Source organism: Saimiri boliviensis, chromosome 2 (assembly GCF_048565385.1).
Source record: "Saimiri boliviensis isolate mSaiBol1 chromosome 2, mSaiBol1.pri, whole genome shotgun sequence".
Taxonomy (NCBI): domain Eukaryota; kingdom Metazoa; phylum Chordata; class Mammalia; order Primates; family Cebidae; genus Saimiri; species Saimiri boliviensis.
The window spans coordinates 32422822-32442924 of record NC_133450.1 but is presented as its reverse complement, the minus strand read 5'-3'; the positions used below and the strand labels follow the sequence as shown (position 1 = coordinate 32442924).

At 41.8% G+C, this 20103-nt stretch overlaps 1 long non-coding RNA gene across 2 annotated transcripts in view; it reads right to left on the bottom strand.

Moving 5' to 3' along the window:
* LOC141583509 (uncharacterized) overlaps window positions 1-20103 on the bottom strand; it is a 33876-nt gene that overhangs the window by 12243 nt on the left and 1530 nt on the right. The window contains exon 2 of one of the 2 annotated variants that reach the window (XR_012516141.1): window positions 11413-11538. The exons of the other annotated variant lie outside the window; for it this stretch is intronic. This is a non-coding gene — a long non-coding RNA (uncharacterized LOC141583509). The remainder of the gene's footprint in view (window positions 1-11412; window positions 11539-20103) is intronic. 2 annotated transcript variants of the gene reach the window in all.

Genomic DNA, 20103 nt, shown 5'->3' with positions numbered 1-20103 from the left:
ACCTTCCTTCATGATCCTAACATTCTGTTTACAAGGGTGAACTTTCTCTGATTTGTGATTGACAAGTTTACCAGGGGTGATAACTAGCCTAATCACTTGCCTTACAGGTGAGAACTGAAGCCATTTGAAATGTATCCCTCTATCACTAAGCTCTGACTACAGTTTCTTCTTAGGATGCACAAGAGTTATTCCTCAAAGATGTTATCTTTGCCATTTATTTTGCCCTCTAGCAGGTCAACCTTCAGCACCACATCACAATTTATTTGCATGCCAGGTGTTAAACAGACACTTGAATTACGAGCAACTGGAGACTATTAGTGAATTTTCTCTCTTTTTCGTTTAAATTATCTCTTTCTAAAATGTATTCTAGGTTTTCCTGACATGTTCTTTTGGAGAATTACTAGAAGGTTGTGGGTAGGAACCATACAACACACTGGCTTTACCTCTAGGTTATAGGAGCGTGGTAACTTTCCTCTGTATTCCCAGAGTCTTACACTGAGCCTGGGCCTTACTGCATTCTCTATAAATGTTTAGTGAATAAATTTTGTGATGGATTAAAGATGGCTACATATTCTTCACTACAGAGGCAGGTGATATAATGGCTGGATCAACAGAATATGGCAGAAGTAATGTTATGTCAATTCCTGGGCCCTGGAAGCTCCTACTTTCTGTCCTTTAGAACACTTTCTCTGGAAGCTCTGACATGTAAGTCTGAATACCCTAAGGCTGTTTTGCTGAAGAAGCCAGTTCACAGTCCCAGAAGAGTTCAGCCTTCCATACATCTGTCAAGGTGCAGAGGGGTGAGTGGAGCCTGCAGACTGTTAGCAGAACACCACTTGGAACAGAAGAATTACTGGCTGGGCCCTGTCAGAATTCCCTGACCCACAAAATCTGTGATATATAAAATTATTACTTTTTTAGCCACTTAAGTTTTAGGTTACTTTGTTATATAACCATAAATAACCAGAACAAAATCTTGGCAGGGGCTCCATGTATACTATTCAGCATGCAGAGATCAACTCGTATATTCATAGCTACTGTTCACCTGACCAGAGCAGGATGGTACACATGTGAGGACAGTTTAGCTGATTTACCACAAGTAGTGGTGGCCAGTAAGTGCTGTTTCTCATTTTGTGTGTTCTTGGGCAGCATAGACCAGAGAACCTGACCAACCTCAGGACACAGATTTCAAATAGGATTATATCTAGTACTTCAGACTCAAGAGGACTGAGCCCTCATAATTCTTTCTTCTTCTGATTATTGGAAGAGTTCATCACTCAATAGACTAACATTTCTAATAGAATGGGATTAGATGGAAATTAGATATAAGACCAAAAGACTCTTCATGGTAATGACAGAGAGAGAACCACTAGATTAAATAAACATAAAAACCGAGAGCAGATGCATTTCCTTTCTCACCCAAATGGTAGGTCCTGAGAAATACAGCTGAAAAAAAAAATCAGAAATATAGATGGGATGAAGAATAAGAGAAATCTGAGTACACAGGGGAGGAGGATCAATGAAAATTCCTTCATTCTGTGTGTACTTGAAATCTCTGATTCAAAGAAGATCCAAGATGGCCAAATAGGAACAGCTCTGGAATGCAGTTCCCAATCAGAGCGCAGAGGGTGAGTGATCACTGTATTTCCAAAGGAGTTTTTATTGCCCACAGACCTGGAGATTTCCAGGTGGAAAAGCACCATGAGTCTCCAGCATGGCTGTTTCAGCTGGTGCAGTGGGTCTCCGCACAAAAACTCACACAAATCTGGGCAGCCATTTCAACTGATGCCCAGAATGCCTGGGAGACAGAGTCACCCATTCAACTGAAAAAAAAAAGGGGGGCTGAAACAGGGAGCCAGGTGATCTGGCTCAGCAGGTACCACCCCCCAAAAGACCAGCAATCTGAAATGCTCTGGATTGAGAGTTTCACAGCAAGCACAGCTGGACCTGGGATAGACCAGCTCTCTGGGGGGAGGGGCGTCCATCATTACTGAAGCAGTCCAGTACTACCAAGGCAGTCTGCCATTATTGAGGCAGTCCACCATTACCAAGGCAGTCTGCCATTACCAAGGCAGTCTGCCATTACAGAGACAGTCTGCCACTACTGAGGCAGACCACCATTACCAAGGCAGTTTTACCTATACCTCTATAAAAAAAATCGCCGGGAAGTTCACACAGCAGCTGGGCAGAGCCCACGGCAGCTCAGCAATGTCTCTGCTGGCAGATGTGACTAGGCTACCTCCTAGCTGGGCAGGGCATCTCTGAAAAAAAGCAGCATATCGGGAACTTATAAATAAAGCCCACCCTTCCCAGGACAGAGCACCTGGGGAAAAAAAGGCAGTTATGAGTTCCGCTGCAGCAGAATTAAACGTACCTGCCCAGCAGCTCTGAACAGAACAATGGAGCTCACAGCTCAGCACTTGAGCTCCTATAAGGAACAGACTGTCTCTTCAAGCAACTCCCTGACCTGTGTATATCCAAAAAGACACCTCACAAAGGACAGCTCTGGCTGACATCAGGCGGGTATCCTTCTAGGACAAAGATAACAGAAGAAGAAACTGGTAGCAACCCTTACTGTTCTGCAGCTGCTGCAGGTGATCTTCAGGCAAAAAGAGGCTGGAGTGGACCTCCACAGTCCTACAGCAGATGGGCCTGACTGTTAGAAGGAAAACTAAAAAACAGAAATAAATAACTTCATCATCAACAAACAGGATGTCCACTCAGAGACCCCATCCAAAAGTCATGAACTACAAAGACCACAGGTAGGTAAATCCATAAAGATGGGAAGAAACCACTGCAAAAAGGATGAAAACACCCAAAACCAGAATGCCTCTCCTCCTCCAAGGGATCACAACTCCTCACCAACAAGGGAAATAGGCTGGATGGAGAATGAACCAGATAAATTGACAGAAACAGGCTTCAGAAAGTGGGTAATAACAAACTTCTCTGAGCTAAAAGACCATGTTCTAACGCAATGCAAAGAAACTAAGAACCTTGAAAAAAATGTTTGATGAAATGCTAATGAGAATAAACAGCTTACAGAAGAACATAAATGAACTGATGGAGTTGAAAAACACAAGACAAAAACTTTGCAAAGCATACACAAGTTTCAACAGCCGAATTGACCAAGCAGAAGAAAGGATATCAGAGGTCAAAGATAACTCAGTGAAATAAAACAAGAAGGCAAGGTAAGAGAAAAAAGAGTAAAAAGAAATCAACAAACCCTCCAAGAAATATGAAAAGATTATATGAAAAGACCTAATCTAGGTTTTATAGGTGTACCTGAATGTGATGGAGAGAATGAATCCAAGCTGGAAAACACTCTTCAGGATATTATCCAGGAGAACTTCTCCAACCTAGCAAGGCAGGCCAAATTCAAGCCCAGGAAATACAGAGAACACCACAAAGATACTCCTCAAGAATAGCATCCCCAAGGCACATAATCGTCAGATTCACCAGGGTTGAAATGAAGGAAAAAATGCTAAGGGCAGCCAAAGAGAAAGGTCAGGTAACCCACAAAGGGAAGCCCATCAGACTCACAGTGGAACTCTCAGAAGAAACCCTACAAGCCAGTAGAGAGTGGGGGCCAATATTCAACATCCTTAAAGAAAAGAACTTTCAACCTAGAACTTCATAGCCAGCGAAACTAAACTTCCTAAGTGAAGGAGAAATAAAATCCTTTATGAACAAGCAATTGCTCAGAGATTTCATCACCACCAGGCCAGCCTTACAAGAGCTCCTGAAGGAAGCACTAAACATAGAAAGGGACAACCAGTACCAGCCACTAAAAAAACATACCAAATGGTAAAGAGCATTGACACAATGAAGAAACTGCGTCAACTAATGGGCAAAAACAACCAATTAGTATCAAAATGGCAGGATCAAATTCACACATAACAATATTAACCTTAAATGTAAATAGGCTAAATGCCCCAATCAAAAGACACAGACTGGCAAATTAGATAAAGAGTCAAGACCCATCAGTGTGCTGTATTAAGGAGATGCATCTCATGTGCAAAGACACACATAGGCTCAAAATAAAGGGATGGAGGAAGATTCACCAAGCAAATGGAGAGCAACAAAAAGCAGGGGTTGCAATCCCAGTCTCTGATAAAAAGGACTTTAAACCAACAAATATCAAAAGAGACAAAGACGGGCATTACATAATGGTAAAGGGATCAATGCAAAAAGAAGAGCTAACGATCCTAAATATATACACACCCAATACAGGAGCACCCAGATACATAAAGCAAGATCTTAATGAACTACAAAGAGACTTAGACTCCCACACTATAATAGTGGGAGACTTTAACACTCCACTGTCAGTATTAGACCGATATATGAGACAGAAAATTAACAAGGATATGCAGGACTTGAACTCAGAACTGGACCAAGCAAACCTAATAGACATTTACAGAAGTCTCCACCCCAAATCCACAGCATATACATTCCTCTCAGCACCACATCACACCTACTGTAAAATTGACAACATAATTGGAAGTAAATCATTCCTCAGCAAATGCAAAAGAACGGAAATCATAACAAACAGTGTCTCAGATCACAGTGCAATCAAATGAGAACTCAAGATTAAGAAACTAACTCAGAACTGCACAATTTCATGGAAACTGAACAACTGGCTCTTGAATGTTGACTGGATAAACAATGAAATGAAGGCAGAAATAAAGATATTCTTCAAAACGAGCGAGAACAAAGACACAACATACCAGAATCTCTGGGAAACATTTAAAACAGTGTCTAGAGGAAAATTTATAGCAATAAATGTCCAGATGAGAATCAAGGAAAGATCTAAAATAGACACCCTATCATCTAAATTGAAAGAGCTAGGGCAGTAAGATCAAAAAAACTAAAAGCTAGCAGAAGATAAGAAATAACTAAGATCAGAGAAGAACTAAAGGAGGTAGAAACACAAAAAACCCTTCAAAAAAATAATAAATCCAGTAGCTGGTTTTTTGAAAAGATAGACCACTAGCCAGATTAATAAAAAAGAAAAGAGAGAAGAATCAAATAGGTGCAATAAAAAAATGATAAAGGGCGTATCACCACAGATCCCACAGAAACACAAACCACCATCAAAGATTACTATGAACAATTCTATGCACATAAACCAGTAAACCTGGAAGAAATGGATAAATTCCTGAACACTTGCACACTCCCAAGTTTAAACCAGGAAGAAGTCGAAACCCTGAATAGACTAATAACAAGGGCTGAGGTTGAGGCAGCAATTAATAGCCTACTAACCACAAAATACCCAGGTCCACATGAGTTCACAGCTGAATTCTACCAGACTTACAAACAGGAGCTGGTACCACTCCTTCTGAAACTATTCCAAACAATCCATAAAGAGGAAATCCTTCCCAAATCATTTTATGAGACCAACATCATCCTGATACCAAAACCTAGCAGAGACTCAACAAGAAAAGGAAACTTCAGGCCAATATCCATGATGAACATAGATGCAAAAATCTTCAATAAAATACTGGCAAACCAATTGCAACAGCACATCAAAAAGCTTACCCATCACAATCAAGTAGGCTTCATCCTGGGGATGCAAGGCTGGTTCAACATACGCAAGTCTGTAAATGTAATTCACCACATAAACAGAACCAAAGACAAAAACCACATGATTATCTCAACAGATGCAGAGAAGGCCTTCTACAAAATTCAACAGCGCTTTATACTAAAAACTGTCAATAAACTAGATATCCACAGAATGTATCTCAAAATAATAAAAGTTATTTACAAGAGATCCACAGCCAATATCATACTGAATGGGCAAAAACTGGATGCATTCCCTTTGAAATCTGGCACTAGAAAAGGATGCCCTCTCTCATCACTCCTATTCAATATAGTACTGGAAGTTCTAGCCAGAGCGATCAGGCAAGAAAAAGAAATAAAGGGTATTCAATTAGGAAATGAGGAAGTCAAATGGTCTCTATTTGCAGATGACATGATTGTATATTCAGAAGACCTCGTCGACTCAGCCCAAAATCTCCTGAAACTGATAAACAACTTTAGCAAAGTCTCAAGATACAAAATCAATGTGCAGAAATCACAAGCATTCCTATACACCAGTAACAGACTTAAAGAGAGCCAAATCAAGAATGAACTGCCATTCACAATTACTACAAAGAGAATAAAATATCTAGAAATACAACTAACAAAGGATGTAAAGGACCTCTGCAAGGAGAACTACACTGCTCAAGGAAATAAGAGAGGACAGAAACAGATGAAAAAATATTCCATGCTCATGGTTAGGAAGAATCAATATTGTGCAAATGGCCATACTGCCCAAAGTAATTTAGAGAGTCAATGTTATCCCCATCAAGCTACCTATGACCCTCTTCACAGAACTGGAAAAACCACCTTAAACTTCATATGGAACCAAAAGAGAGCCCACATAGCCAAGACAATTCTAAGCAAAAAGAACAAAGCTGGAGGCATCATGCTACCTGACTTCAAACTATACTACAAGGCTGCAGCAATCAAAACAGCATGGTACTGGTACCAAAACAAAAATATAGACCAATGGAACAGAACAGAGGCCTCAGAGGCAACGCCACACATCTACAACCATCTGATCTTTGACAAACCTGACAAAAACAAGCAATGGGGAAAGGATTCCCTGTTTAATAAATGGCGTTGGAAAAACTGGCTAGCCATGTGCAGAAAGCAGAAACTGGACCCCTTCCTGACACCTTACACTAAAATTAACTCCAGATGGATTAAAGACTTAAACATAACACCTAACACCGTAAAAACCCTAGAAGAAAACCTAGGCAAAACTATTCAGGACAAAGGCATAGGCAAGGACTTCATGACTAAAACACCAAAAGCATTGGCAACAAAAGCCAAAATAGGCAAATGGGATCTAATTAAACTCCAGAGCTCCTACACAGAAAAAACAAAAACAAAAACAAAAAACAATCATTAGAGTGAACCAGCAACCAACAGAATGGGAAACAATTTCTGCAAACTACCCATCTGACAAAGGGCTAATATCCAGAATCTACAAAGAACGAAAACAGATTTACAAGAAACAAACAAACCCATTCAAAAGTGGATGAAGGATATGAACAGACATTTTTTTGAAAGGAGACATATATGAGGCCAAAAAACGTATGAAAAAATGCTCATCATCCCTGGTCATTAGAGAAATGCAAATTGAAACCACATTGAGATACCATCTCACGCCAGTTAGAATGGCGAGCATTTAAAAATCTGGAGACAACAGATGCTGGAGAGGATGTGGAGAAATAGGAGCACTTTTCAACTGTTGGTGGGAGTATAAATTAGTTCAACCATTGTGGAAGACAGTGTGGTGATTCCTCAAGGACCCAAAAATAGAAATTCCATTTGACCCAGCAATCCCATTACTGGGTATATATCCAAAGGATTATAAATCATTCTATTATAAGGGTACATTCACACATATGTTCATGGCAGCACTGTTTACAATAGCAAAGACCTGGAACCAACCCAAATGCCCATCAATGATAGACTGGACAGGGAAAATGTGGCACATATACACCATGGAATTCTATGCATCCATAAAAAACGATGAGTTCGTGTCCTTTGTAGGGACATGGATCAACCTGGAAACCATCATTCTCAGCAAACTGACACAAGAACAGAAAATCAAACACCGCATGTTCTCACTCATAGGTGGGTGTTGAACAATGAGAACACATGGACACAGGGAGGGGAGCATCACACACTGAGGTCTGTGGGGTGGGGGAACTAGGGGAGGGACAGTGGGGGGTGGGGAGTTGGGGAGGGATAACATGGGGAGAAATGCCAGATATAGGTGATGGGGATGGAGGCAGCAAACCACATTGCCATGTATGTACCTATGCAACAATCCTGCATGTTCTGCACATGTACCCCGGAGCCTAAAGTGCAATAAAATATATATATTCATTAAAAAAAAAAGAAATCTCTGATTCAAGGGACCTGAACACATTATTAGCATTTTCAATTTTTTGGAAAATTGAAGACAACAAAAACTGAAGAGAATAACTCAGAAATAAAATGATGACAAGATAATTATTTAATATGAAAATACTTGGGTGGAGTACTAAGAAACTTCCATTTCAGTCCCAACACCTGGCAATTGATTGGACTTATTCTTAACTGAGTTTACTTGTAAAATGACACCACTCCACTTTTTCTTCACAGAAATTATGTGGGTTGGATGCAGGAGAGGAGATAAAAAGTGGCTTCGAAAGGAAAAGAAAAGAATATGCAATTAGTAAATAGTTCTTCAGAAGTCTGGAATAGAAACATTTTCCCCTTCAAACAGGTAACCTCTTTTTCAGATTAAAGTAAACAAATCACTCTTTTACTATTATACAAATGCTGATTATTAAGTTTATATAAAAATTAACTATAATTAGGTAGTGAAAGACAAGTAACTGAATCAGCAAGACATACAAACAGCAACATTGTCTAAGAAGAATTCAACATCTAGACTGATTCTGTTGCATCTTGGGCTGGGTGTAATCCTGTAAAAGCATAAAAGGTGTGGGATGAAGGCCAAACCAGCTGATAATCAAGTGCACCTCTGGGGGCTGAGAGTACAAAGGAGTCCCGAGAACTGTCACTGGCAAATTGGTGGCCTTGGTGGAAATGGTTGACAGCAGCTCTCTTGGGCCATCAGGAGGGACTTCATATTCTGGTAGTCAGTCGTTGTCACCCAGGAAACACACACCCCAAAAGAGAAGCCATTTCTTTTGTTTAATAGTCAGCGCCAGTGAAAATACCAGTGTTTCTCAAGCTGTCCTCTGTAGACTCCCTGAGCACAGGCCCTAGGGGGCTTATTAAGGTTCAATCCTGGGACCTATCCCAGACCAACTAAATTAGAGCCTCTGTACCAGGGGTGAGGAATCTGTTTCAATAGGTACCCTGGGTGCTTTCACTGCAAATCTCATAGTTTAAGGACTGCTGCACTCTCTTGCACAATGTGACTGTCCACAAATATGCCACGTTCACCCCATCCTCAGTACCTTTGCTTTTTCTCCCTCTAGGAACACTCCCCCCTTCTCTACTTTCTTTACCCACTGGCTTCCTGGGGCGGTCCCCAACTTCTTGATCCCTTTCTTCACGAACTCTAGTTATGCTCGTAATCCTGTCTTATCCTACTTTGTAACCTCTTTCGTGGGTATAGTAAATCCCCCTTCATGGCTTAATTCTATTAATTCCTGCCCAGGGCAGAAAGATCCTGCTTTAAATGGTTTATTCCTCTGACAAGACCTGCCTCGTAGCCATCTTCTATTTTTAATAAAAGTACTTTCGGAGCTCCATAAGGGCAGAAAGTCCTGAGGAGCCAATGTCTTCCAGAGAAAACGTGAAACGTTCTCACTCCACCTACCCCCACCACTGCACTGTTCAGCTTCACTGACTGGACTTCAAGAGGCAGAAGATTTTTTTTTTCCCATCACTATTGATTGTTTTGGTTTTTCCCTACAATAACCCCGTCAGCATCAAAATAAATTTAAACTGAAAACAACGTTAGTGTCTTTTCCCCAACTATATCATAATCTTAATGGCTGAAACCTAGTCTTAACGCTTTTTATATAATTCCTCCACCCTAGACATTTATTATTGTCTGCCCTCCCTCTTCCCTGGGAACTGCCACCCCCGCAGTCACGTCATGATTCCTCCATGACATTTTATGCAACATGCCTCCAGGATCCTGGTCACAGATGATTGATCTAGAGGTGGGCACCTGATTTAAAGCTATGTCAGTCAGTTACTTTTCTCCCCAGGTAGTTTGAAAACTGGGGAGATGTTCGAATTCAGATTGAGCCCAGGAGATATTTTCCCCATGTGGATCAGAAAAATGGAGGAAACTAGTCTTTAGAAAGAGAGAAGAATGCTGTAGATAGAGGGAGATGCAGAAAGAGGAGCACATGAGTGATGGAGGGAGTTTAGATGGGACTGTATTTCTACCACTAGGTATCTTTTGGAACTCACAGTTTTCAGAATAAAGCCCTCGTTTTATGTTTAGCTAGTTCTGGAGACTTCAGGGAAGTCTCAGAGGGCAAGAGAAAAGGGAGTTGTGATGGCCCCTAGATAGCCAGTCTATTATTTGAATCCTCAAATAATCATGTGTTTTTAAGAAGCAATCATTATTATTCCCACTTGAAAAATAAGAAACCAAGGCTTAGAGGAGTTAAGTAACTTTTTCTAAAACTACTCTGTTACTCAGGCTGGAAGTGGGCGTGGGACTTGAAGTCAGCTCCATCTGACTCCACCATACTGAACTGTCTTCAAGTGAAGGCAAATGGGTGTGATTTATTTATTTATTTGTATTATTATTATAAATAAATCTATTAATAATAATAAATAAATCTATTCATTCTGATTTAATTATTTATTATTATTTCTGAGACAGGATCTCATTCTGTTGTCCAGGCTGGAGTGCAGTAGCACAATCTTGGTCATTGTAACCTCCACTCCCTGTGTTCAAGCAGTTCTCTTGCCTCAGCCTCCTGAGTAGCTGGGATTACAGATGTGTGCCACCACCCTTGGCTAATTTTTGTATTTTTAGTAGAGACAGGGTTTTGCCATGTTGCTCGGGCTGGTGTCGAACTCCTGGCATCTAAGTGACCTGCCCACCCCAGCCTCCCAAAGTGCTGGGATTACAGGTGTGAGCCACTGTGCCTGACCTATTCATTCTTGCTCCCGTACTCTCATGCCAGGCTAGGGGAATTTGAAAGAATTCTACAAGCCAATCCTGAGTTGTGGTGTTGATCCCAACTCCATATGCTTGGCAGAGACTGTGATTTGTGCTGCCCTCTAGAGGAAGTATGGAATGAGTAAAGGAACTGCCCAGAAGCTCTGGAACATGGAAGCTGGCTGTTCTAAGGTTCCAAGAGAAAGCAGCTGGGAGTAGCAGTCCTGAAAATTCCACTGCCAATAAGAACAGCTTGTATGGGCTGGCCATGCCAGAAGCAATGATCAAGATCCACTCTAGCAGTGCCAGTCACAGCCAGCACCAGATAACAGGAGGTGTCTATGAGAATTGCTCAGAAGTCTTTATTCCTCTCCAACCTACCAGTGAGTTATGGTCACCCTTGATATTTCAGATGGGGTTGTAGAATGGGGTGTGGTAGGGACAGGAGAGGGGAGGGGAAGGTAGAGATCATCCTAAGAAGAGTAAAATAAACAGGAAGGGAGAGAGGTTCAGCAACTCTGAGCAAAAGTCTAGACCTCAGATTCTTGACCAGGAGCAAACAGACCCCTGAACGATTCTTGACAGGAGCAAACTGACTCTTGAAAGACGGTGACACATCAACATACAAACTTTTAGTCTGGAAGGATGGCCTCTTAGCCCTCTCCTTTTGTATTTAAAGAAAGAGAAGTCCAATTAGCCTGGTGGGTGGTACATACCTGTAATCCCAGCTCCTTGTGAGGTTGAGGCTGGAGAATCACTTGAAACCGGGAGGGGGAGATTTCAGTAAGCCAAAATCGTGCTGCTGCACTGCATCCTGGGCAACAGAGTGAGACCTAAACAGTCTAAAAAAAAAAAAAAGAAAAGAAAAAAGTCCAGAAAAATTAAATAATTTATCTGACTCAGCTAGGTAAAAGACAAAGTCTGAATTCGAGTACAGAATTGAATTCAAGCCAGGCTTGAGTTCTAGTAGATTTTCCTCCACTATACTTGGTGCTATTTTCTTTGTGTAGCTAGAGGATAAGTAAAAAATTACATCGAGTGGCCATGGCCATTTCTCATACTTGAGTAGATATACTCATCACTTTCCCCCCATGTGAAAAGAACAAATAAATGTCCTTTTAAAAGGGCTTTTAAAAGCTTCATCTAAGATTTGTAAAAATTTAGGATGAGTGCTGAGCTGTTGAAGGTCCTAAATATCTCTGAACTATCAGCATATTCATTCTTGTCCTTTCTTCCCTTAAAGGCTGTGATCGCTTTAATATTCCAGTAGTTTTGCTTGGCCTGCCTGCAAACAGAAACCCTCACTACACATGTTTCTTGTATTCAAGAACATGCAAAGCGTGATTTCTCCTGCAGAATCTCACTATGGGCTCCTTGGATACCACAAAGCAGCTGCAGCTCACGCGCCCCTGCAGCTCCTGGGTTTGTGTGAATGTCGCCTCCACTCTGGCTGGCAATGGAACAGCCCAGATGGTCTTGGGAGGCCTCAGCCCACTGCTTCCAAGTCATGAGCAAGTTTCTTTTCATTTCTGGGTATTTAAAAAAGACAAGAGAGTAGAGAGAGGACTTTTAAAATTCACCTTCCTTCCATGATATCTTCCCTACTGTGAAACTTGATGAAAGGAATAAAGGGGAAAGGGTTGTTTGGAAGGGAATTTCCAGCTCCTCAGACAACATTGAAGTTATTTTAAATGGTTCAAAGAGCTTCCTAAAAGGAAATACTATTAGTAAGATGAATAAAAAATCCTGAAATGGTTCTGAGACGATTTAATGTGTGTGTGGTGTGGTGGTGGGGTGTGTGTGTGTGTGTGTGTGTGTGTGTGTGTGTGTATAACTGGGACTGGCGCAGTGGCTCACACCTGTAATCCCAGCACTTTGGGACGCTGAGGCAGGTGGATCACCTGAGGTAAGGAGTTTGAGACCAGCCTGGCAAACACGGTGAAACCCTGTATCTACTAAAAATACAAAAATTAGCCGGGCATGGTTGTGTGCCTGTAATCCCAGTTACTCAGGAGGCTGAGGAAGGAGAATTGCTTGAATCTGGGAGGTAGAAGTTGCAGTGAGCTGGGATGGAGCCACTGCACTCCATTCTGCGTGACACCGCAAACTCTGTCTCAAAAAAAAAAAAAAAAAAGAAAGAAAAGAAAAAGAAAAAATACTATAACTAGAGTAGCATTTTGTGCTGATGTCTATGGTATAGAGAAAAACATCAAAAGTATTGGTGGGACAAAACTTTTCATCCTTTTTGGGATTAAAAAAAATTTTTATCCATGTTTATAGGAAAATTACCTGAAAACCCAGGGAACACATGAGTAGCTTATTGGAAAAATGTTTCAAAAGAAAATGCCTATGACAAGGAAAGAAAGTTTGTGAGGATGCATGTTAATTAAAATGTTACCTAGGCTGGGTGCAGTGGCTCAAGCCTGTAATCCCAGCACTTTAGGAGGCTGAGGCTGGCGGATCACTTGAGGTCAGGAGTTTGAGACCAGCCTGGCCAACATGGTGAATCTCGTCTCTACTAAAAATACAAAAAATAAATTAGCCGGGCGTGGTTGCAGGCATCTGTAATCCTAGCTACTCAGGAGGCTGAGGCAGGAGAATCACTTGAACCCAGGAGGTAGAGGTTGCAGTGAGCCAAGATGGTGCTACTGCACTCCAGCCTGGGCAACAAGAGGGAAACTCCTTCTAAAAAAAATGTTACCTACATGCAACATACTAGCAATTTATAAGCTACTGCTTGCTGCATTTGTGATCACAGTTCTGACCTCTTCTCCAACTCATGGATGTCTTAATCTCATGCTTCTAATATTCTATGCATTGTAAATGCAAATGTGAATGTTTCCACCCTTGCTGAAAATCTTTCAATGTCTCCCTATTGCCTACAGAATAAAGCCCAAGTCCTGAGTATATCACACGAGGCCCTTGTGACTTGTCCTCATTCTCTCTAGCTGACACTGGTGCCTAAGACCTGGATGGCCTCTACCCTATACCCCTATATCTTCGTGGCTCAAAAAGTTCACAAAGTCTTCTTAATAGCAAGGTGCTTTCTGAGCCAGAAAGCCAGGTAAGGGATTTTCCACTCTATCAGAATGGGAGCCCTGATTCTGCTTTGCTGTTAAACTTGATTCTTTCATTGCACATTTATGGAGTGCCTATCTGTGTCAGGAACTGTATTAAATTGTAGGGATTTAAGAGTAAACAAGACACACATTATAACTACGAAGAGATTACATACCTGATTAAACACTGTTAGTTTCCTATTACTGCTGTTACAAATTATCACAGATTTGCAGCTTAAAACACCACCATTTTATCATCTTACATTTCTGGAGGTCAGAAGTCTGAAATAAGTCTCACTTGGTTAAAATCAAGGTATTGGCAGGGCTGCATTCCTTATGAAATCTATAGGGGAGAATCTGTTTCTCTTGCCTTTCCAGCTTTCTAGAGATTGTCTACATGTCTTGGCTCATGGTCTCTTCCTCCATTGTCAAAGCCAGCAGTATAGCATCTTCAGATCCCTCTCTGATTCTGTTTCTGTGGTCACATATCCATGTCTAACTCTGATCCTCCTAATTCCCTCTTATGAAAACCTTGTGGTTACATTGAGCCCACTCAGATAATCCAGGATAATCTCCCTATCTCAAGATCCTTAACTTAATCATATCTTTATAAAATCTCTTTTTCCACATAAGGTAACATATTCACAGGTTTTGGGGATTAGGATGTGGACATCTTGGAGGGTGGGGGTGTTCTGTTTACCACACTCTGCTAGCACGTTTATTTTGTCTGAATTAGCACTATTTGCTCATTTGAAAAACGTGTTAAGTGCGTACTATGTGCCAGGCACTGTTCCAGGTGATGGGAATACAACAGTGAATAAAGCAGACATACAGTTCCTGCCCTCAGAGATCTTACCTTCTAGATGGAAGACAGACAATAAACCAACAAACAATTAGATAATATGTCAGGGAGTGAAGGACTTCTGAGAGCAATAGAGCTGTGTGGGGAGTATGAGATTGGGGTGATTGCTATTTCATAAAGCGTGACTGTAACAATCAAAGTCTAGTTAGGAGAATGGAAGCTGGTCTTGGTCATTCAAAAGGAGGGAATTTTAATTTTTTATTTTATTTTTATTATTTTTTTGAGACAGGGTCTGGCTCTGTTACCCAGGTTGGAATGCAGTGGTGCAGTCTTGGCTCACTGCAGCCTCGACCTCCTAGGCTCAAACGATCCTCCTACCCAGGCTCCAGCTAATGTTTTTGCATTTTTAGTAGAGACAGGGTTTGGCCATGTCGGTCTCCAACTCCTGGCTCCAAGTGATCTGCCCTCCCCAGCCTCCCAAAGTGCTGAGATTAGTGGCATGAGCCATTGTGCCTTGCCAAAATGAGAGAATTTTTATACAGGGAAGCTACACAGCATGTGGAAGAGCTGAGAAATTAACTAGGGTGCTGAGGGAACCCAGAGATTCTTAACACCAGGAAGCTACTATCCCCCTCCAGCTGAAGTTGTATCAGAACTTGGGGATGGTTATCACCCAGTGGAACCTGGGGCCTGAGGAGATGCATTTGCTACTAAAACTCTGCCTGAAGCAGAGAGAGGAGAAGAAAGGCTTTCGCTTGTCTATTCCATCTGTCCAAATTCCTGTTAGGCATCTCGATGGCTGAACCCAGCTGGAAGCCCCTGACAAGGGGTCCTGGAGAACATGGCCCATGGGGGTCAGCCCCACTGCAAGGTAGAGCAGGAAAAGAGAGAGCGCACCCAAGAGCAAGCAGGCAGATTACCAACAGTTACTTCTGTACAGACTTCTAAACAGACCCAGAAAGTGAATCATGCAGATATTTGGGGAACGAGCTCTCCAGGCAGAGGAAAGAGCAAATGCAAGGCCTGGAGGCAGTAGAGCACCTGGTGTAGTCAAAGAATAGCAGGAATGCCAGTGTGGCTGGGGTAGAAAGAGGGAGGGGAGAGAGGGAGGGGTTAGGAATCAGAGCCTGCGGAGGGCTCCAGCCAGGTGAGCTTGGAAGTTGAGCACCAGATTTAGCAATGAGGCAGTCCCTGATGTCCCTGAGAAGACCTGTTGCTGTGGAGTAGTGGGGGTGAAAGGGTGCTCAGAGTGGATTCAAGGGAAGGGAAGGATAGGAATTGAAGACAGCAAGCCTGGAAGAGCCTTTTGAAGATTCCAGTTATAAAGTGAAGCGGGGGAGACATAAAATCTAGGAAGCTTTTTACTTTTTACCATGGCAGATAGTCTAGCATGCTTGTAAGCCCTTAGAAGTGATGCAGTAGAGAAGGAAAAATTGATGATACAAGAGAGTGGAGACAGTTGCTGAATCAATGTCCCTGAGTTAGAGGCGATACTCTATTTACACAGATCAAGAGGCTAAGTGCTCTTGGCTAACAGCACTGAGAATTCATAAGTGATAGGAAGGACAGAGGAGTATATGCAGACAGATGCAGGTAGGCTGGTAGACAGAGTGGTAGGGAGGGTGTGTGTGTTCAGTTCTCTTATGATTATTTCTATTTTACCAACAAAAGAGGGAGCAAGGCCATTAGCTGGAAGTACTAAGCGGAGGTTTGATTAAGGAGGAGAAAGTGTGAAATAGTCCTTTAAAGAGAAGGGGAGAGTACAGGGAAGTATAGCAGTTTTGCTGTTAATAGAGTAACGGAATATTAATTGGTTATAAAGTAGTTGGTGTTTTAGACTTGTAATGAATACTACTATGTAGATGAGAGAAGGGGCGTTTTCTAAGGAATCCAGTATTCACGAAAACACAGTTACACTAACAAGGCTAAAACAATACAACCCTAAAATTGAAACAACATGGGATATCATTTAATCCTGAATAATTTTGAGAGCACTTTGGACCTTTGTAATTATTCAGAGTAATCTTCCCAAATATCACTTAGAATAATGCCCTGTAGATGTACAGCTACCGGAGTTGTGAACTGACTGATAATAGGCTGGTAAAATCAGATTTTAACTGTAAGTCATGCAAATGTGAATTGGTGTTTATAATATTAAGAAATACATAAAATTTCCTGGTGTGGTAGGCCTCTGTGTCAAAATTCATTCTATATTTGATATAGTCTATACATTAGGGTGTTTTGTTGAGTAGAAGTAAATAACCAGGGAGAAATGAATTCACCTGGGTTCAAATGAAGGAAGAAGCAAATAGGGAAGGAGCAACGTAGTAAATGACTAGATGTTCTTTCCGTTAGAAAGGTTACATATCCTTTGTGTGTGGGGAGTGGGGTGGAGTGGAGCAAAGGGAATTGAGCAGAGATGGGTATAGGAACCAAGAAAGAGGGTGGACAGGAAGTGGACTGAGATCTAGTCTGTGCTCTTGGCAAACTCTGTTCTCCCTTTCCTTCTTCTGCTGCCTGATGTCTGCTGTTTTGAAACCCTAGAATGGTCAGGAGGATACAGCAGGAGTGACTGACCCAAAGAAAGTGCAGTTGGAAACTAGGCTTTGGTAGCTTTCACTTTTTATCTCCTTTAGAAACACGGATGAAAGTTCTGCCGTCAGTGAGGGACAAATAGTAGCCCAGGGCCTTGAAAGAGCAGTTTTAGATCCCTGGGACAATTTCTACTATTTTACTATGTCTGAAGATTAGGGAAGTTATTTTTGTAATTTGAGGCCAACACCCATCTCTTGAGCCTTATAAGAAGCACTGAAAAAATGTTAATAGGTTTGGCTAGTACTTGGGTCAGTTATTTCAAATGGCTATCTGGGAGTCATAAAACAGATGGCCCTGAAATTGTACTGTGTTGGTGGAGGGAGATTGGCAGCCATCCTTTAAGGTCAAAATCATGTTAAAAGCTAAGCCAGAACAAATGAGCAGCAACTGATTTATAGTATTTTGCAATGTTATGAAAGATGGTTCCTTAAAACAGATTTACAGGACTGATGGTGACGTTACATTGTGTTTCTTTGTGAAAGTGATATTAAACATACCAGTCAATGAATCTGAGGCCCGCCCAACCTTTCCCTCCCCTCCCTCCTTCCCTTCCTCCTGCCCTTCTTCCTTCCTTCCTTCTTTCCTTCCTTCCTTCCTTCCTTCCTTCCTTCCTTCCTTCCTTCCTTCCTTCCTTCCCTCCCTTCCTCCCTCTTTCCTTATAGTTATTTTGGGAGTGTATTTAGTGTATTTAGTTCGGGTCTTTGGTTTGAATTAGAGTATTTATTAAATAGCAAGGAATCCGCTTTGAGTTAGTGTAAAAGCAAATCATGAACTATAGATTCCCTTTGAAATTACTGTAACACAGTAAATATTTTTCTTGTCTTTGTAGTTGGGACAAGAGAAATTTTAAAATAAAATTGTCAACATTTAAAGAAAGTTGTCAACATGTAGCTATACTTTGTGAAACTGACCTACTGTAAAAATGAAACTTTTAAAAAATCATTTTCTGTAAAAGGAAAATTTGTTATTTATTGGAAAATGTTATAGTTTTAAGAGCTCTACAGATATACATGTTTAGGGTCTCACTTTGTTGCCCAGGCTGGAGTGCAGTTCTGTGATCATAGGTCACTGCAGCCTTTAACTCCTGGGCTCAAGTGATTTTCAAGCCTCAGCCTCCTGAATAGCTGGGACTACCAGTGCATGTCAACATACCTAGCTAATATTTTTAATTTTTGTAGAGACAGTGTCTCTCTATGTTGCCCAGGATAGTCTCAAACTCCTGGCTTCAAGCAATTCTCCCATCTGGGCCTCCAAAAGTGCTGGGATTATGCATGTGAGCCACCATGCCAGCCAGCTACAGAATTTCAAAGCTGTAATAACCTAATATGTGGGCTACCCCCTCATTTTACAGATGAAGAATCAGAGATTAAATAACTTCTTAGGAGACTGAATTATTTGTGGCAACTTGAACCCTAGTTTCCTGACTACTTTGTCTATTACTTTTTATCACAGTGTCATTTAGGTTTCTTTCTTTTTTTTTTTTTTTTTTTTTTTGTGGAGACAGAGTCCCGCTTTGTCACCCAGGCTGGAGTTCAGTGGCGCGACGTCAGCTCAATGCAACCTCCGCCTCCCTGGTTCAAGAGATTCTCTGGCCTCAGCCTCCAGAGTAGCTGGGATTACAGGCACATGCCGCTATGCCCAGCTAAGTTTTGTATTTTTTGTAGAGACGGGTTTCACCATGTTGGCAGGATGGTCTTGATCTCCTGACCTTGTGATCGTTCGCCTCAGCCTCCCAAAGTGCTGGGATTACAGATGTGAGCCACCACACCTGGCCCACTTAGGTTTCTAATACACAAACTTTAGTTGATTTAGGATTTAAACTTGCAAGTGACTTAAAAGTTTTGACTGCCTAGTCTTCATATGCTTAGGTTCATGCTTTAGGTTTCTAGTTATGCGGGACTGAGTTAAATAATGGTTTCCACACGTTCATGGATAGGAATTTAAAAAATTGAGATATAATCCACCTACCATGGAATCTGATTTTACTCATCCATTTTGAAATACAAAGCTGAAGCTTAACTTTATTCACAATATCCATTTTACTTAGGCAGTGGGTATATAATACCCCTCACTTCAGAAAAGTTTCTACAATTAAAAGAAGACACGGGCCTGAGGAGAGTTCATCTTCATTCTTAATAGCATTTTGTAGTAGGTATAAAGGCGTCTGAGGATGCCTAATGATTTTTAAAAAAATGTTCCCCTCCCCATCATGAATATAGGGTTTTTATGAGAAAAAGATGGAGAGATTATGAGCATTGAAAAAGACATGGTGTTAATAGAAATGGGAGCGTGGTTTGATAGAGTCCAAATTTGACGGTACTCTCCAGGGTAGGGCCAAAGGCAAGTACTGAGGGCAGGTATGGACTGTTGCGTTCAACTTTTCAAAAAAGTAGCCAGTATCTAGTATGGACCAAGCCTGTGGAGGCGCTGAGAATACAGAGATGAATGAGCCAGATCCTGAAGGAGCCCAGTCTGGTGTGTGTGTGTGTGTCTATGTGTTGGGAAGAGGAGGAGGAAGGGAGCATGGGGGAGTGGGGGTAGCGGAATGAGACTGGAAGAAAAGGCTGAAAAACTGAATACACGGTAGAAATTTGGGGTGCAGATATGTGTTGGCTTCTAGGTAGAAACGTGTCCCAGAACCTCTTAATACATTAGCCTCATTTGGCAAATTTGGCCAGATACCATGACTGTGGTCTTCTAGAGATGCCCTGTTGAATAGGTGTAAAAATTCTCCTTTTGCAACCACCCCTCGCTTTCCCCAGCGCCCGTGCGCCGGGCAGGGGAGGGGGCAGGTTGAAAACTGCACCCACGTTTGCAGCCTCTGCTCTCCGCTAGAGACAGGAATCCAGGGCTTTGCCGTCGTCATAGCAACCAGAAGTTCCGCGGTCCCCTACCCTCCCGCGACTTCTTCCACTTCCTCCGCCCGCAGGGCCCAGCCGCCGCTTCTCTCG